Genomic DNA, 20,919 nt, shown 5'->3' with positions numbered 1-20,919 from the left:
AAAACCGAGAGGGGATTTATAGAAAAATCTGGCTGACAAAAAACAGAAGAACCTTGCAGAATACCACTGGTCACAAAGCTCTGGCCAGAAAGACATTCTTCCTCCACTATCCTAACGTCTATGGTCAAGCCAACCTTGAGGCCACACACAGATTGGAGGATCAGCACCTCTTATTTTGCTTGAGCAGCTTACATCCCAATGGTATGAATATTGATTTCTCTAATTTCAAGTAACCCTTGAACAAAAAAGGACACAAAGTGCTGGGGTAACTCAGCAGATCAGGCAGCATCTTTGGAGAATGTTTTGGGTCGGGACTCTTCTTCAGATCCTCATTGCCTCTCTAGTCGTCCTGCTAGTTTCACTGTTCGTACCCTTTCATTATCACCTCTTCTACATTCAACCATTGTGGGATCCTTGGCCATCGGTGCCGGCTCTGATTTGTTCAGAACCTTTTCATACCTCTAAGTTTCCCTCTCCCCTGACTCTCAGTCTGAAGAAGGTTCTTGACCCGAAATGTCACCCATCCTTTTTCTTCAGAGATGCTGCCTGACCCGCTGAGTTACTCCAGCATTTTGTGTCTATCATGTCTTCTATGGTCAAGCCAATTTTGAATCCATGTGATTGCGTCCCATGATTTTCTGGACCAGCTTACCACGAGGGACCTTGTCAAAGGTTTTACTCTCTCTGCGTAAACCACGTCCCTGCACTGCCCTGCCCTCATCCATCATCTTCGCCATCTCCACAAAAAACCTCAGACTAAGTTGTGGTGCCATTCATCAGGCTGTTGCTGCTGTTGCCAAAGAGGCTATTGCCTCATCTCCAGAGTAGGGGGATCGAGGACCAGAGGACATAGGTTTAAGGGGAAAGGGAAAATATTTAATAGAAATCGGAGGGGGCACCTTTTTCACACAAAGGGCAGTAAGTGTATAGAACGAGCTTCCAGAGGAGGGAGTTGAGGCAGGGACTATCGCAACGTTTAAGAAACTGTTAGACAGGTACATGGATAGGACAGTTTTAGAGAGATATGGGCCAAATGCAGGCAGGTGGGCTAGTGTAGCTTGGACAGATCGGGCAAGATGGGCCGAAGGGCCTGTTTCCATGCTGTATGACTCCATGACTCCAACAGTGTATCCCCATCCACCCATATTCCTTGTTCCACATCCCTCACATTTCACTCTCTCTTTCTGACATCCTTTTGTCTCCTTTTCACCTCTAACCTTTGTCACTTACTGAAATCAATCACCCTCTCACCTGGATCCACCTATCACTTGTCAGGTTTTGTGCTGCCAACACCTCTCTTTTGCAGCTTTCTCCTCCCCCCCCCCCCCCCCCCCCCCCTACTCCCTCAGTTTAGATTTAGGTTAAAGTTCATTATTGTCACATGTACCCAAGTACAGTGAAAAGCTTTGTTCATATAACATAAATGCTATGCAATCAGTTCACGTATGCAATACATAGATACAGTCAATAAAAACCCAAGTAAATAGGTAGAGTAAAGGGAAAGATACAAAGTGCAGAATATAATTACAGTGCATTGACTCCATAGACAAACTTCAATGTCCACAGTGGGGTAGAGGTGAATCGGACAGTAGGCTAGCTTATGATAGTATCATTGAGATGCCTGATAATGGAGGGGAAGAGTCCCGACCCAAAATGTCCTCTGTCCATTCCCTTCACAGATGCTCCCTGACCTGCTGAATCCCTCCTGCATTTTGTGTTTTGCTCAAGATTCTAGTACATGCAGTTTCTTCAATCCCTATTGAGGTACACTTGACTAAGAAGAGAACAGTGAAAAGGGACTCCTACATTACCTATAGGGTGGCACATGGAGCAGTGATAGAGTTAGTGCCTTACAGCACCAGAGACCCTGGTTTGATCCTGACTATCTATGGATACTGTCTGTATGGAGCTTGTACGTTCTCCCCGTGACTGCATGAGTTTTCCCCGGGTGCTCTGGTTTCGTCCCACATTCCAAAAACATACTGGTTTGTAGGCTAATTGGCTTCAGTAAAGATTGTAATTTGTCCCTAGTGTGTAGATAGTGAACGGGGACCGCTGGCCGGCACGGACTCGGTGGGCTGAAGGGCCTGTTTCCGCACTGTATCTCGAATCTATCATTGTTCTACCCGGACCTGGAGCCAGAATGGTGGTTATTCAAATTCAGTTGATTAAATCTAAGTCAGTTTCTGTCATACAACGGGATGGGGTGGTGCTGGTTGTAAACAAAATTTTGTTTTAAGTACAGCTGCAGAATCACTTAAATCTCAGCAACCACCTTTGGACTATGAGGGCTTTTTCTGTGTCTGTTCTCCTCGACAAAAAAGAGAATTCTGAACAATGAACTTCTATCTAAGTTGGCTCTTCCATTGTCCCGCCCAGAGTCTACTGATTAACGTGAGATGCAGAAATTCACTTCATTACAAGGAACTTAATAGAGAATCAAAGTTCTGCCAAAGAATGGGCCTATCTCAATGTTAGGCTCCCCTGGGTCCTACTGGAAGATTATAGCCAAAGAGGGCAGTCCGTGCTAAGGTTAATGTAGTAGATAGCTTTACATCACTTATTAGTTCTCTTCTGACCCACCAGAACCGCCCAGCTGAATGTACGGGAAAGATATTGAGCAAAGTCCCACCAATCTGTGCTTGAAATGGGTCCTCAGGGGATTGAACAGGGAAGTATGATCCTTTTTAAAAAAAAGAGCTTTATGAGACCTTCACGTGGTCAAAATCCCAAGAGAACAATTGAGTATTTCCCACCCTTTTATTTGTTTGATGTGTGCGCGTGTTTTTCTTTTAACAAAATAAAAGCAGCTTGACATTCCCATTGAGCCCGTACCTCAAAGGTGAAGGTCAAAGAGCAGATGTACCTCAGGTGAGCTTTTAAGCTATGTTTACAAATCAATCTTTGCGTGTGGTCTCACGGTAGGCATGAGTGAAGCTGGTTGGCAAGGCAGCTGACTGACAGTGTGCTCCATACACAAAATGAAACATAGAAGAATAAAGCACAGCACAGGCCCTTCAGCCCACAATTTTCGTGCCAAGCATGATGCCCATAGTGTCATACAGCGTGGAAACAAGCCCTTCAGCCCAACTTGCCCACTCCAATCAACATGCCCCATCTCACTAGTTCCCACTTGCCTGCATTTGGCCCATATCCCTCTAAATCTGTCCTATCCATGTACATGTCTAAATGTGTCTTAAACATTGCGATAGTACCCGCCTAGACTACCTCCTCTGGCAATTCATTCCATACACCCACCACTATGTGTAGAAAGGTTGCCCCTCAGGTTCCTATTAAATCGTTCCTCTGGTTCTCAATACCCTTACTCTGAGTAATAGACTCTGTGTATTCATCCTATATATTCCTTGCATGATTTTGTACACCCCTCATGCCCAGTTAAACTAACCTCACCTGCCTGCACATGATCCATATCCCTCCATTCCCTGCATATCCATGTGCTTATCCAAACATATGTTAAATGCCACCATTGTATCTGCCTGCATCACCTCCCCTGGCAGTGTATTCCGGGCACATACTACTCTCTGTGTAAAAAATTGTCGCACACATCTCCTTTAAATGTTGCAGGTCAGGCAGCATCTGTAGAGGGAATGGACAAGCAACCTCTTTAGTTGGAAACTTTCTTCATTCTGAAGAATAGTCCTGACCCAAAACTGTACCTGTCAATTCTCTCCCCAGATGCTGAGTTCCTACGTCACTTTGTCTTTTTCTCAAGATTCCAACATCTGCAGTTCCTTGTATCACCTTTAAACGTTGCCCCTCTCACCTTAAAGTTACGCCCTCCAGTCCATGACATTTCCACCTTTGGGCAAATGCTCTGAATATCTACCCGATCTAAGGCTCTCCCAGAGACGCGGGTTGAATCCTGACTTTAGGTGCTGTCTATGTGGAGATTGCATGTTCTCCCTGTGACCGCGTGGGTTTCCTCCAGGTGCTCAAGTTTCCTCCTACATCCCAAAGGTGTGCGGGTTTGTAGGTTAACTGGCCTAAGTAAATTGCCCACTAGAGAGATAACTTTCTAGTGTGAACTAGTGTGAATGGGTGGTCGATATTCACCACGGACTCAGTGGGCCGAAGGGCCTATTTCCATGCTGTATCTCTCAACTAAATAAACTAATCAGGTCTCCTCCCAGCCTCCGACGCTCTGGGAGAAAACACTCCAAGTATGTCCAACCTTTCCTCAAAGATAATACCCTCTAATCCAGGCAGCGTTCTGGTAGATCTCTTCCGCACCCTCTCCAGAGCCTCCACATCCTTCTTGTATTGGAACATGGCGCATTACACGTGAAATTGCTCCAAGGGTTTTGTGGGATCCCCAGTATATTCAGCCCTGTCCAACCCACAGTGGAGCAGTCTGATTCCCGAACCCATTCTGAATCATCTATCTATTCCACCTATCTATTTCAGTTTTATGAAGCACTGTTGAAATAATGTACAAATACCAAAACACATCTCTCTGAAATTCCTCCCTTCATTTTCTCTGAGCTCCAGCTTATCCCAGTTCTGACAAAAAGTCATGACCTGAAGTTCTTTTTTCAGAAGCTCAGCATGGAAACAGGCCCGTTGGTCCACCCAAGTCCACATCGACTATCCATCACCCTTTCACACTGGTTCGACCTATCCAACATTCGCATCCACTCCCTACACATTGAGGGCAATTTACCGGAGGCCAATTAATTTACAAACCCGCACGTCTTTGGGATGTGGGAGAAAACCAGAGAACCTGGAGGAAACCCAAATTGTTACACCATCCTCTGTAATCTGTAAGTCACCCAATGACCCAAGTTTAAGATACTTCTCCGTGAATTTGAATTATTCCCTGATATCAAATTTCCCCTTTTCCTCTCCTCCAGCTTTCCCTATGCTTGGTATCATGGCATCTTGACCTCTGTTTGCCTCATTTAACATGTGGACCTAAAGCTCACCAATTTTGCACCTCCAGCTCCCATTCCCCTGTTAAGACTCTCCAAGGAACATGCCTCATGAGAATATTTTGGTCGCATATCCTAACTTCTCATTCTTTGGGTCAGTATGCATTTTCTCAATAGACTTTAGAGATTTAGTGCAGAAACAGGCCCTTCAGCCCATCGAGTCACACTGCCGCCGCTGCTCCCGCTGCCCCTCTAAACCCTGGGCGTCTCTATCATGGCCACCGCTGCTCCTGCTGAGGCTCTTAACCCCGGGCGACTCCATCATAGCCGCTGCTGCTCCCACTGCCTCCCTCCTCGCCTCTTCCCCCCCTCCATCCTCGCCTCTTCCCCCCCTCCCTCCTCCCTCCCCTCTTCCTCCCCTCCCCCTCCCTCCCTCCCTCCCTCCTCTCCCCTCCTTCCTGTCCCCCCTCCCTCCCTCCTCTCCCCCCTCCCTCCTCTCCCCCCCTCCCTCCTCTCCACCCTCCTCTCCACTCCTCTCCCTCCTATCCCCCCTCCCTCCCTCCTCTCACCCCCCTTCCTCCTCTCCCCTCCCCTCCCCCCTGCACCCCTCTCCCCTCCCTAGGAGGTAGGTTAGTAGGGGGAGGAGGGGGGATAAGGGATTGAGTGGGGGGTTGAGGGTGCTACAATACAAGAGAGGCTTTGGGTCCAGGCCTCAATCAATCATACCCTCTCCCCTTCCCTGTCCACCCTCTACGAGGAATGGGCCCAACCGGTCCACTTGGTCTAGTAACTTTTTAAAATATAACACCTATTTCAAAGAAACTTCTTCCAATAAGACCACGAGACGACGGTAAGGTGGACCTAAAATTGTCGCGCTATCATGTACAGTTTTGGCTGTAGTTCAGGAACAAACAAACAAACAAGAGTTTTTGTATAAAGATTTTATTTGCTGCTGAGCTGCTAAAGATTACCCCCCTTAAAAACTCCCCCAAACCTCCCCTGCATTAATTGAAATTGAGTTAAGGTTGTTTTAAAGAACCCCACTCACCCACTCCATCCCCCCTGCACCCCCTTTATCCCCCCCCCTCCGCACTCCCCTCTCATGCACTCCATCCCCCCTGCACCCCCTTTATCCCCCCTCCCTTCACCTGATCAATACCTATCTCTTTTTAACATCATGCCAAGGGGGAGGAAGCCCTCCGAGGTCATGCAGACCTCCAAACCCATCCGAATTTAGCAGAAAGCTTCCGCCTTCTTATTTCATTTCTGCCATTCCGATTTTGCCTCACATTTTTCCGGAAAACGCATGCCTTGACACTTGCCCCACCGCTCGCCCCACCCCGCCTCGCCCCGCCTCGCACCTGACCTCGACGCTCGCCCGGCATCACCAGTCCAGGCTGGGCCTTGACGTTCACCGGGCCTTTCCTCGCCGCAACGCTCGCTGGGCCGGGCTTCGAAGCTGGCCGGGCCTCGACTCACCTCGCCGCTCGCCGGGCCTCGCCTTGCCGCTCGCCAGGCCTTGCCTTGCTGCCTGCCAGGCCTTGCCATCTGCCAGGCCTCGCCGCTCGCCTTGCCGCTTGCCTCGCGATGCGCCAGGCCTCTCCGCTCAGCGGGCCTCACCTCGGCTCGCCGGGCTTCGCCTCGCCTCACCGCCTGCACCACCCCCTCCCCCTCCCTCCCCCTCCTCCTCCCCCTTCCCTTCCCCCTCCCCCTTCCCCTCCCCCCAACCCCCATTATCCTCCCTCCCTTTCTCCACCCCCTTCCTCCCTTCTCCTCCCTCCCTAGGAGATAGATTTAAACTTTAAAATGTTAATAATTTTAAATATATAACACCGATTTCAATGAAAATACTTGCATTGCCATTAAAGTGACGACGGTGAGTAAGGTGGGCCTAAAATTGTTGCGCTATCGTGTACCGTTTTGGCTGTAGTTCAATCGCAAACAAACTAACCAACAAGAGTTTTAGTATATAGATGAGCCAAATGCAGGCGAATGGGATTAGCATAGATAGGTACTTTATTGGCATTGGCGAACTGGAGGGCCTGTTTCTGTGCTGTATAACACTATGTTTAGTTTACACGAGGTACACTGAAAATCTTTTATTGCATACTAACCAGTCAGCGGAAAGACTACACATGATTACATTCAAGCCATTCCCAGTGCACAGATACATGATAAAGGGAATAATGTTTTGTGCAAAATCAGTAAAGTCCGATTAACAATAGTCTGAGGATATCCAATCAGGGAGATGAAAGCTCAGGTTCGCTCTCTAGTTTTTGATAGGATCGTTTAGTTGCCTGATAACAACTGGGGAAAAAACTGTCCCTGAATCTGGAGCTGTGCATTTTAACACTTGTGTACCTCTTGCCTGATGGGAGAGGGGAGAGAAGGGTGTCCGGGGTGAGACCCATTCTTAATTATGCTGGTGGCCTTGCCGAGGCAGCGTGAAGTATAGATGGAGTCAATGGAAAGGAAGTTGGTTTGCTAAGCAAGATGGTCTGGGCTACGTCCACAATTCTCTGCAATTTCTTGCAGTCTTGGATGGACCTGTTCCCAGACCATCTTGTGATGCATCCCAATAAAATGCTTTCTGCAGCACAACCGTAGATGTTGGTGAGAGTTATTGGGGACATGCCAATTCCTAAGCCTTCTAAGGAAGTAGAGGCGTGGGTGTTCTTTCTTGGCCATTGCTTTGATATGGGTGGTCCAGGACAAGTTGCTGGTGATATTTACTCCTAGGAACTTAAAGCTTCCTAGGAGCTTAAACCTATGACTCTAGGTTTGGGGAGCAGAAGGATATGGATGGAGTGTAGGTGGATACAGATTAATTCGTACAATGGTCAATTACAAACAATGTCTCACACACTGGCACTGACGAGGTAAGAAGACACTCCAGCATAATTCCTTGTTGTTCAAAGAACTGCAGTTGGTGGTTAATACACAAAAGGACACAATTTATGGGAGTGACTCAGTGGGTCAGGCAGCATTTCCCAAGAACATGGATAGATGACGTTTCCGGTTGAGACCCTTCTTCAGATTCTTGTTTTCTTCGATGGTGATTATATTTTTTGAAAAAATGTCACAAAAGGATCAAATTTTAACAGAGATGCATATCCACAATTCCACATATCCACAGGTGAGAGGAAGACCAAGTTTGCTAAACGCGATGTTACTATTTCGGATTTAATATTCGTCAAAGGAGAAGCATCATTCAGAATGACATAGGACATTCATATCTGATCCATTCAGGTCCGATACGAATGATGGACAATGGATTTTGGAGCTGAAATTTCAGCTCTGTTGCCCTTCCCCCTGTTGCAGGGCCGTCTTAACGCATGGGCCTGATGGGCACTTGCCCGGGGCCCCACGAGCATAGGGGCCCCATGCTGATCTGTGTATGTTAAGTGACTTGCAATAAATAAATACTACTTTAAAAATGTAAGTTCAATAAGTGCTTTTTTCGCAACATTTTCGGTCCCAAAGTAGTTTTTTTGCAAAATTTTCCATCCCTAAGTGCTTCTCACAGCGATCTGTTTCGCAACAATTAGCTCCCTAAGTGCTTTGCTTTTCCATCCCTAAGTGCTTCTCACAGCGATCTGTAAGTGCTTTTCGCAACAATGTAGCACCCTAAGTCCATCGCTAAGTGCTTTTCGGTAAGTGCTTTTCGCCGGCACGACAGGGGGGGCTGGTAGGGAAAGAGGGGTGGGGGAGAGTAACGGTGGGGGCGACGGGGAGGGTGGGAGGAGGAGAGAGTGGGGGTGGGAGGAGGCAGAGTGGGACTGGGGAGGGGGACAGCAAGGGTGGGGGTTGGTGGTGGGGGGGAAGAGAGAGTGGGGGAAATTGGAGTGCTGGGGAAAGGGGGGTGGCGGAGAGTAACAGTTGGTCGGGGGAGAGAGAATGGGGGGGTCTGAGAATGGGCACTGGGGAGGGGGACAACAGGGGTCGTGAAATTGTGTTTAGGATTTTTCTTCAGAGCCCCACTCATGCACTCCATTCCCCCCTTAATCCCCCTTAAAACTCCCCCAGACCTGTGCTGCATTAACTTAAATTGGTTGCAGGCTTTTTGTTGGAAGTGCCAATAAAATAAATATATGTTTCATTTTATCGACCATTTACATTTTTATTCCTGTGAGTAGTTGTCGTAGGGGCCCCAGTACACTGCTTTGCCCGGGGCCCATAATGCTGTAAAGACGGCCCTGCCCTGTTGCACCCTGACCTTTTGAGTATTTCCAGCATTTTCTGTTTTTATTTCATGTTCATAAGTTTTTCATTCATAGGAGGAGAATTAGGCCATTTGGCCCATCTTCTATTCAGTCATGGCTGATCTATCTTTGCCTCTCAACCCCATTCTCCTGCCTTCTGCCCTTAACTTTTGTCACACTTACTCAACAAGAATCTATTAATTTCCGTTTTAAAAATGCCTTATGACTTGGCCTCCACAATAAATTCCACAGATTCACTACACTCATACCAGAGAAATTCCACCTCATCTCCTTTCTAAAGGTACGTCCTTTTATTCTGTGAAACATTACATCCTAATGGTATGTGTAGGAAGTAACCGCAGATGCTGATTTAAACTGAAGAAAAACACAAAAAGCTGGAGTATCTCAGGGGGCCAGACAACATTTCTGGAGAAAAGGAATAGGTGACGTTGTTATACTGCAGGTCTGAAGAAGGATTTTGACCCGAAACGTCACCTGTTCCTATTCTCCAGAGATGTCTGAGTCGCTGATTCTCCAGCTTTTTGTGTCTACATCCTAATAACAAATAGACTTTGGTGTTCTCTGCTGATATTTGGGGGACATGCGTTCTAATAGCCCCAGGAGATGTCTTGCTTCACATCGTGTTGAAGAAAAATGGTGCTCTATTTAACACTGACAGACCAACTTAACACAGGACTTTGCCAAGTAACCTGAACCACATGTTGCCGTGTCATGAGCGCAGGTCCAGCTCAGCCTGCTTTCCCTCAAGGGAAAGTCAAACTCAATACTATCGTCTTTCCGAGGGGAAAAAGATCCCGTGTTACTCACTTTCCTCCCTTTCACAGATTCATCCAATAATTTGTTAATATTGTGCTCGCTTGTACTTTTGACCACGTGCAGTGGCTACAGTCACACTTGGGAGAAAGGTGCGAGTTAAAAATAGCAGCAAGAAGACAAAACACTGCATACATACAGTATGTGGAGCGAAGAGAAGTGAGCTCAGTTCTTCCAATTCAACTCCATGTCTGTGTTTCTGTGTAGACTTATTTTTTACCATAATTGGACTGGACTTGATTTTCCCCGTAACAATAATAAATGCTGTTTCTTTAGTGCACTTGAACGTAGTGGACTGGTCAATATGGCTGCTACTATCAGAACAAGGTGGCAGATACAAGGATGGATTAACAACATAGTGCAAATATGCGAGGCAAATATATTAGAGGGTGCCAGGAAGGTGCTGCTGAGGCCAGTGGTGGAGGCAGATATGATAGTATAATCTAAGAGACTTTTGGAGAGGTGCATGGTAATGCAGTAAATGGAGGGATATGGATTATGTGTTATTAATTAATATTAAGAGTTGATCTTGGCATCATCTTTGGCACAGTCAAAATAAGCCATATATTGGGATAGGTAACTAAGTGAATATTGAAGTATGGTTTAGTTGATTGAAAGACAGCATGGAATCAGGCACTTTGAAGCTCTAAATCCCCGCTGACCATCAATCAAGTCAATTATTGATTAGCACAGGTGTCAGAGGTTATGGAGAAAAAGCAGGAGAATGGGGTAAGGAGGGAGAGATATGATTGAATGGCGTAGTAGACTTGATGGGTCGAATGGCCTAATTCTACTCTTATCACTTATGACCTAGTCATCTATTCACACTAATTCTATATTATTCATTCCCTACATACTAGGGGCAATTAGAGGCCAAATGACCTAAACATTGCACGTCCTTGGGGTGTGGGAGGAAACCGAAGCACCCGGAGGAAACCCACGTGGTCATAGGGAGAACGTACAGACTCCACACGAATAGCATCCAAGGTCGGGATTGAACCCGGGTCTCTGGCGCTGTGAGGCAGCAGCTCTACCCGCTGCGCCTTAATGAAGAAATTAAAAGGGAAAAGTGTAAAACTAGTGAGTAAGGTAGAGAAAAATGGTATTGCTCCTGACTTTGTAATCTACAAAAACAATCCATTGATTAAAATGTTCTTGGTTAGCATTTAACACCCACCTTTTTATTGCCTCAGAGCTAGTATCCAACATTACCCGCATGGTACAGATGTAAGCTTCCTTTCAACAACATCAATCATATCTATAAACCAGAGATTTAAAGTAAGACATCTCACAAAGGCACGAGGGGCAGCACAATGGTGCAGCAGTAAAGTTGCTGCCTTCAATCGTCAGAGTCTCGGGTTAGAAACATAGAAAATAGGTGCAGGAATAGGCCATTTGGCCCTTCAAACCAGCACCGCTATACAATATGATCATGGCTGATCATCCAAATTCAGTGCCCCGTTCCTGCTTTTTCACCATATTCCTTGAATCCATTAACCCTAAGAGCTAAATCTAACTCTCTCTTGAAAACGTCCAGTGAATTGGCCTCCACTGCCTTTTGTGGCAGAGAATTCCACAGATTCACAACTCTCTGGGTTCGATCCTGACTACGGGTGATGTCTGTACAAAGTTTGTATGTTCTCCCTGTGCCCGCGTGGGTTTTCTCCGGGTGCTCTGGTTTCCTCCCACACTTAAAAGATGTGCAGTTTTGTAGGATAACAGGCTATGTTAAAATTATAAAATTGTCCCTAGTGTGTAGGTGATCGCTGGTCAATGTGGACTCGGTGGACCGAAGAGATTGCTTCTCTGAACTAAACTAAACTAAACCCACGGTGGGCCAAAAAATTCAAAGTGCTGGGCGAATTAACAGGTTAAGGATCATCTGTGGAGGAAAAAGGATGGCCTCTGTAAATTGCCCCTGATGTGTAGGGAGTAGATGTGAAAGTGGGATAACATGGAACTAGTGTGAACCGACCAATAGTCGGTGCAGACTCATTGGGACAAAGGTCCTGTTTCCGTGCTGGATCTCTAAACTAAACTAAACTAAACTAAACTATGCCATTATGACCAAAACATTACACGTTTTTAAGGAGCTAGCTTCTGTTGATAGAATATCAAAATCTGCCAGATTTAAATCTAACTTGATATTTTCATGAGTCACTGGCAGTATCTAAAGGTCCTCTTGTATTCATTCTAGTTTGTTTAACATCACACTGGTCACAATTACATCATGACATGCAATCTACAAAATGTATTTCCTGCAAAAATTACATCAATGAATGCCAAGGAAAACTAAAAGAAATGTGCGACCTAATTGCATAATCGACAGAGTTAAAAATAGCAGTGTTGCTTCATCAACAAGTGTTTAAATCAGCATAGGTGCATATTGAAGCTCAAGTGAACCCCCAGACACAGCCACTCTAACCAATCTGCCATTGGTATATGACTCCACCATACCTTCTTTGGTTATCGTTTTATTTTGCCTTTAAATAATTAAACTATGAAAAGAATAGTCCACCTCCAAACTAGTATCGCCCCCTTCCCCAGCGCACACACTTTATGTAGAATATATTGGAATAATTTTTAAATGCTAGCAAATTGTGCCAATTTACACAGCTTTTTGTAGAATATACTAAAATAATTTGAAAATTGTAACATGTTGTGAAAACAGTGCAGTATTCGTGATTTCACTGCCGTTTTGACAAGACTGTAGCAAAATTTCTCACTTTCTTAATTCACATGAAAGCAAAAGTGCAAAATATATATTTTTTTAAATAACGCAAAAGTTTGAGAGGAACAGCACCCAAAGTTACTATTGAACATGGGGTCTCTGGACCTGTGTCTCTGTGACATCAACTTACTTCCACAAGGCTGCAGGGTGACTTGGACAGGTTGTGTGAGTGGGCGGATACATGGCAGATGCAGTTTAATGTAGATAAGTGTGAGGTTATTCACTTTGGAAGTAAGAATAGAAAGGCAGATTATTATCTGAATGGTGTCAAGTTAGGAGGAGGGGGAGTTCAACGAGATCTGGGTGTCCTAGTGCATCAGTCAATGAAAGGAAGCATGCAGGTACAGCAGGCAGTGAAGAAAGCCAATGGAATGTTGGCCTTCATAACAAGAGGAGTTGAGTATAGGAGCAAAGAGGTCCTTCTACAGTTGTACTGGGCCCTGGTGAGACTGCACCTGGAGTACTGTGTGCAGTTTTGGTCTCCAAATTTGAGGAAGGATATTCTTGCTATGGAGGGCGTGCAGCGTAGGTTCACTAGGTTAATTCCCGGAATGGTGGGACTGTCGTATGTTGAAAGGCTGGAGCGATTGGGCTTGTATACACTGGAATTTAGAAGGATGAGGGGGGATCTTATTGAAACATATAAGATAATTAGGGGATTGGACACATTAGAGGCAGGAAACATGTTCCCAATGTTGGGGGAGTCCAGAACAAGGGGCCACAGTTTAAGAATAAGGGGTAGGCCATTTAGAACGGAGATGAGGAAGAACTTTTTCAGTCAGAGAGTGGTGAAGGTGTGGAATTCTCTGCCTCAGAAGGCAGTGGAGGGCAGTTCGTTGGATGCTTTCAAGAGAGAGCTGGATAGAGCTCTTAAGGATAGCGGAGTGAGGGGGTATGGGGAGAAGGCAGGAACGGGGTACTGATTGAGAGTGACCAGCCATGATCGCATTGAATGGCGGTGCTGGCTCGAAGGTCTGAATGGCCTACTCCTGCACCTATTGTCTATTGTCTATTGCATCATACATTGTCGGGTTGCATCTCAGCCTCAGCTTAGGTATAGTTTAGGTACAGCTCTGCCCAAAACGGCAAGAAATTGCAGAGAGTCATAGATGTAACCCAGTCAATCACACAGACCTGGCTCACCATTGACTCCATGTACACTTCACTCTGTCACAGAAAAGCAGCCAACATAAACAAAGACTTGTCTCGCCCCGGTCATTCTTTCCTCTCCCTGCTCCCATCGGGTATAAGGTACAGAAGCTTGAAATCGAGCATCACCAGACTCAGGAACAGCTTCCTCCCCTCTGTTATCAGGCATCTGAACGGTCTTACCGTAAGCTAGGGTACTGTCCAATTCACCTCTACCCCACAGCGAACATTGGACTTTATATCTGGAACTGGTGCCTTACAATGTTGAGAACTATATTCTGTACTCTGTAACATTCCCTTTGCTAAGTGTTCGGCACAAAGTGCTGGAATAACTCAATGGGTCAGGCAGCATTTGTGGACAAAAAGGATAGATGATGTTTGTGGTCGGAACCTTCTTCAGACTCTACATTTATCCCTTTACTCAACATGTTGTACTTGAGTTTGGCTTGATTGTATTTATGTATTGTATTACATGATTTGATGTAGCATGCAAAACAAAACATTTCTTTTTGTGACAATAATAAACCTAAATTCTTCATCTCCACACTGAGCAAATCACTTCTAAATATTGTCTGTTGCGAACTGGAATAACAACAGTTCTTCATTGAAGTGCATTCAGACGAGTGCAAATCCCGATAGACCAATAAAGTCAACATTCAGAATGGCGGTCCTCCGAGACTCATGGTTCTATTTAATTCTGTAGCAAAGGCACAAACAAAAATATAATAAAAAGAAAGCTTTGCTCTCTATCCTGATGGTTAAACAGCGCGGGATGAGTTTGTGGATCGCTCAATCACATCACTAAAGATTCTGACTGACTCCTAAAACTCAATCTTGTGCAGTAGCAACATATAACAAAAAAGCGCAGGACAAGTGGAGAATGTGTGAATACAGAACCTTGAAATCATCACAATTCTATTAAGTTCTTGGTACGTCCCCAAGGGGGATTTGAAGGCAGCTTGAAAGACACGGTGACTAATTTATCATAAATATATTAAATAAACCAGGAGCAAATACATTGCAACCGTACAGCCTTAATGTTATCAGTTAAAAAAAAACCATTTTATTTAAACTGAGAAACGGTATGAATTTCCCCAAAGTAATCATGATAAATCATGGCCAAAGAAATTCATTTAAAGGCCATATATCCTCGTATACTTGTTGCACTTGTGTTGGGTTTAATCATACTCATATATGGTATGATATGTCTGGATAGCACGCAAAACAAAAGCTGAGTTTAGTTTATTGTACTGAGGTACAGTGAGAAAGGCTTTTGTCGTGTGCTATCCAGTCAGCAGAAAGCCCCTCTCCCCGACACTCAGTCTCCACCTGAAACGTCACCCATTCCTTCTCTCCAGAGATGCAGCCTGTCCCGCTGAGTTACTCCAGCATTTTGTGTCTATCGGTGGAAAGACAATGAGGTAGATGGTAGCTCAGGACCATTCTCTAGTTGTCGCTGGTATGGTTCAGTTGCCTGACAATAGCTGGGAAGAAACTGTGAAGAAAGGAAGACATTGTATCTTGGTACACGTGACAATAATAAACCAATACCAATGTCAGACGATCTACACATTATGATGTAAGAAAATAACTGCAGATGCTGGTACAAATCGAAGGTATTTATTTGACAAAATGCTGGAGTAACTCAGCAGGTCAGGCAGCATCTCAGGAGAGAAGGAATGGGCGACGTTTCAGGTTGAGACCCTTCCTCAGACACATTATGATGAAGACAGAATGGACAGATTACAATTCGCATCACGTTTTAACAAATGAGCCACAAGAGTTCCAGTACAGAGTGACACAGCATGGAAACAGGCCCTTTGGCCCAACTCATCCATGCCCCATCTAAGCTAGTCCCATTTCTCCACTTTTGCTTCATATCCCTTGCCTATCCATGTACCTGCACAATTGTCTTTTAAATGCTTTTTAGAGTACCTGCCTCAATTACCCCCTCCCCCCCCACCCTGGTAGTTTATTCCATATACCCACGAGCCTCCGAGTGAAAGAGATGCCGCTATGAGATAGATAAAACAACAACATTTCAAAGTCACTTGGACATGAACATGGATAGAAAAGTTTTATCGGGCTATGTGCTAAATGAGGGCAAATGGGACTTGTTTAGATGAGCCATCTTCAAGTGCAAGGGTGAGTTGCATGCAAGAGCCTGCTTCTGTTCTATGTGATGCTATGAGTCTAGAATATAACCAATGAATGGTGGGAGCCTCGGAAGTGCTGAGGAACATGGTGCTCATGTACACAAATCGCTGGAGATGGGAGTGAAAAAATAGATAAAGCATATGGTATAGTTGCCTTCATCGTGTAAAGAAGGCAAAAGAACGTAAGAGCAAGAAGGTTTTAATTCTCCATTACACTCCCATTCTGACCTGTCTGCCTTCAAGCTCCTCCACTGTTCCAACATGAAGTTGAGGAACAGCACCTCGACTTCTATCTGGGCGCATCAAGGTTCAGCATTCAATTCAACAACTTCAGATAACCAGCCTTTCCTGTTTGTGGAGATACAAGGAACTGCAGATGCTGGTTTACATCCCTGTGCCCTGTACCCTACCTAGATTTGCATCCATTGCTCCCCTTCCACCTATATTCCTTCCTCTGGCTTCACAATGACCACCTCTTCTATCCTTATCTCACACTATTTTGTCTTTTCATCGCTGGCCTTTGTCCAACCATTTGCTATCAAGCCAACACCCCCTTCCCATCCCTTACTCTATTCACCTATCACTTGCCAGACTTTGTCCTGCTCCCACCTCTCTTCCAGCTTTTTCCCCTCCCCCCCCCAGAAGGTCTGACCTGAAAGGCCAACTACCCATATTCGCCAGGGATGCTGCCGAACCCACTGAGGTAACCCAGCACTTTGTGTCTTTCCTGGTTGTGTTTGTACTTATGACACAAGGTCACCCATCAATAATATTAACTCAGATGTTCATCTTCCCGCAGTTATTGCCTGAAATGCTGAGCATTTTCAACATTCAATTTGTATTTCAGATTTTCAATGTCTGCAGCATTTTATTTTTGGAGTCATAGAGTCATAGAGTTATATAGTCATAACAAAGTGGAAATAGCCCCATCTGTCCAACTTGCCCACACCGACCAATATGTCCCATCTATTCTAGTCAGACCTGCCTGCGTTTGGTCCATATCCCTCTAAACCTATCCTTTCCATGTACCTGTTCATACGTTTCTTAAATGTTGTGATAGTACCTGCCTCAACTGCTTCCTCCGGCAGCTCAATCCATGCACCCACCACCCTTTGTGTACAGAACTTACCCCCCAGGTTCCTATTAAATCTTTCCCCGCTCACCTTAAACCTATGTCCTCTGTTTCATGATTCCCCTACTCTAGGCAAGAGACTCTGTGTGTTTACCCGATGTATTCCTCTCATGGTTTTGTATGGCGCTATAGGATCACCCCTCATCCTCCTGCACTCCAAGGAATAGAGTCCGAGCCTGCTCAACCATTTCCAGGCCTTTTCAATCCTGGCAACATCCTCATAAATCTTCACTGCATCCTTTCCAGCTTGACAACATCTTTCCTCCAACATGGTGCCCAAAACTGAACTCAATACTCTTAATGTGGCCTCACCAACGTCTTATAGAACTGCAATATGACTGCCCAATGCCCAATAGTCAATAGACAATAGACAATAGACAACAGACAATAGATGCAGGAGTAGGCCATTCGGCCCTTCAAGCCAGCACCGCCATTCAATGTGATCATGGCTGATCATTCTCAATCAGTACCCCGTTTCTGCCTTCTCCCCATACCCCCTGACTCCGCTATCCTTAAGAGCTCTATCTAGCTCTCTCTTGAATGCATTCAGAAAATTGGCCTCCACTGCCTTCTGAGGCAGAGAATTCCACAGATTCACAACTCTCTGACTGAAAAAGTTTTTCCTCATCTCCGTTCTAAATGGCCTACCCCTTATTCTTAAACTGTGGCCCCTTGTTCTGGACTCCCCCAACATTGGGAACATGTTTCCTGCCTCGAACGTGTCCAACCCCTTAATAATCTTATACGTTTCGATAAGATCCCCTCTCATCCTTCTAAATTCCAGTGTATACAAGCCTAGTCGCTCCAGTCTTTCAACATATGACAGTCCCGCCATTCCTGGAATTAACCTAGTAAACCTACGCTGCACGCCCTCAATAGCCCATATGGTGACCTCCATTATGTCAATGAATGATGGACGTACAAAAGTGACCTAGTCCTTGATTTTCACAGCCTACTGTGAATGGTGCTTAGTGATTGTCCACGTTGTATGGTGGGATTTCTAAGTTCCACTCCGTAATACCTGTGAGGGAAGGGTGGATGGCATTTAATTGCCGTGCACGGCATATTGTGGAGAGACAGTTAGGTGAGCTACCTCTGAGCAGAAGGGGCACAATGCAATCAGTCAGTGCGGAGTGGCCCGTATCACGAGGATATCAGCAGAGAGAAGGGTGGGATGTGGGGGGGGGCGAGGAACAAAACAGCACAAGGATGTGCTTTAAATTTTAAAAAGCGAATGGGAAACCTCCCTTTTGTTTGTTGTTGGCATGACTTGATGCTCTGAAGGCAGCAAGGTGTAACACAGTATAGCCAAAGCCATTATAAAGAAAAACAGGAATTATTGTGAGCCTTCATTCGAGGTGAATTTGATTCCTTTTAATGGAACAGGCTGGTTCAGTGGTTAGCGAAACTCCCTTAAAATCAAAGCCAGTGCTGCTGAGTTCACAGTATTGGGTTAACTGCAAAAGCCCTCTACCCAGGTCCCTGGGTGATACCTGACACATCGAGCTACAAACTCTTCAAGGCTGCAGGCAGGGAAGATAAGGTGCAATTCACAATGTAGTCGCTTTGCATTTGACCCATCAGCGGAGTTTTTAAAACCCTACAAATAGGCTGCAGTGAGTAGCAGCTGAATGACTGAAATGTCTGACCCGCATTGTTAACGTTGTATCTAAGTATCCTGTACTATCATGTATACGGGACCGACCCAGGCAGATAGAGTGCGTTTCACATTAACTGTGTTCCTGATAAGTGAATAAAGGACTTGAAAGAAAGTGTAGGTTTATTTTATCCATCCGCACACAGGGCTGCCTCAAATACCCTGCATAATGTAATTTATTTATCAATGTTCCTCTTGAAGGCTTGATTGTAAATCAGTGGAGCTTCCAAAACTTTTTCTGCATCCCTCTTACACTGCTTCACTGTTTGTTTTCAATTTAGAGATACAGCTTGGAAACATGTCCTTCAGCCCACCAAGACCGTGCCGACCAGCGATCACCCGTTCTATTCTACATGCTAGGGGCAATTTACAGAAGCCAATTAACCTACAAACCCACACATCTTTGGAATGTGGGAGGAAACCGGAGCAACCGGGGCAAACCCACGCAGTCACAGGGAGATAGTCACCCATGGACAGGATCGAACCCGGGTCTCTGGCGCTGTATGGCTGCAAATCTACTGCCGCCTCTGTTCCCTTTCAATGAATGGAATGGGATGGCACAGTGGTGCAGCTGGTGGAGCTGCTGCCTCACGGTCCCAGTGATTCTGGTTCGATCCTGACCTCTAGCGCTAATACATGGGGTTTGCACTTTCTCTTCGCGATCTCCTGGATTATTCCGGATGTTCAGGATTCCTCCCACATTCCAAAGAGATACAGATGTGCATGTCAATTGGCCATTGTAAGCTACCACTCATGTGTAGGTGAGTGGTGGAACCACTGGGAAGTTGATGGGAATGTGGGAAAAATAGGTTATATAGAGTCATAGATAGAGTCATACAGTGAGGAAACAGGCCCTTCAGCCCAACTCGCATATGCCGACTAACATGTCCCATCTACACTGGTCGCCCCTGCTCGCATTTGGCCCATATCCCTCTAAACCTATCCTATCCCTGGGCCTGTTTTAAATGTTGCAATTGTACCTGCCCCAACTATTTCCTATGGCGGCTCTCTCCATACACCCACCACCCTTTGTGTAAAAAGGTTACCCCCTCAGATTTTCATTAACCCTTTCCCCCCTCACCTTAAACATATGTCATCTGGTTCTCAATTCCCCTACTCTGGGCAAAAGACTCTGAGCATTTACCCAATCTATTCTTCTCATTCCTCTATCAGATTATCCATCGTCGTACATGGGGAATGGGATTGCTCTGTGGGCTGGCACAGATTCAATGGGGTTAACGGCCTCCACCTGTGCCATAATGCCATAGGGACATCTGATAGAAACAAGGAACTGCAGATGCTCGTTTACAAAGAAGGACACAAAGTGCTGGAGTAACACTGTGAGTCAGGAAACATCCCTGGAGAACGGATATGTGACGTTTTGGGTCAAGACCCTTCTTCACACTAACTCCTTTGTTTTCAGACTGGTCTCCCCTGCTCCTCTCCCCCTCTCTTCCTCACCTTCGTTCCCTACTGCTCCACCTGGACTCCCCACCTATTTCTCCCCTCCACATTCCCCCTCTCTCCTCCTGCTAATTTCCTCCCCCTGGCTTCACAGTCCACAACTCTTCAAAACTGTCTCACACCTTCTGTTCTTCTCTCTGGCCTTTGTTTCAACCATCAGTCTGTCAAAAATCACCCTCGCCAGTATCGACCTATTACCTGTCCTGCCTCTTCCCTTTATCAGCTTTCTTCTCCCCCGCTGCTATTAGTCTGAAGAGAGACCTCATCCCAAAACCTCACCTATCCATGTTCTCCGGAGATGCTGCCTTGAGTTACTCCAACACTTTGTGCCTTTTTGATTTTTTTCCTATAATCCTTATTTTACATGGAAGGTAAAGTACAAAAATAATTCAATCAAACTGAGTGAATGCCAAAATACTACATACAACAGCCATTTCCTTCCCCGTTTTCATCTAATTTCTGAAAAAGGAGATGAGGAGGAATTTCTTTAGTCAGATTGTGGTGAATCTGTGGAATTCATTGCCACAGACGACTGTGGAGGCCAGATCATTGGGTGTTTTTAAGGCGGAGATTGATGGATTCTTGATTAATAAGGGCATCAGGGGTTGTGCGGAGAAGGCAGGAGAATGGGGTTGAGAGGGGAAAATAGATCAGCCATGATTGAATGGCGGAGTAGACTCTCCTATGACTTATGAACATGAACAT

This window comes from Rhinoraja longicauda, chromosome 1 (genome assembly GCF_053455715.1).
Source record: "Rhinoraja longicauda isolate Sanriku21f chromosome 1, sRhiLon1.1, whole genome shotgun sequence".
Taxonomy (NCBI): domain Eukaryota; kingdom Metazoa; phylum Chordata; class Chondrichthyes; order Rajiformes; family Arhynchobatidae; genus Rhinoraja; species Rhinoraja longicauda.
Note: the sequence above shows the minus strand (reverse complement) of the source record.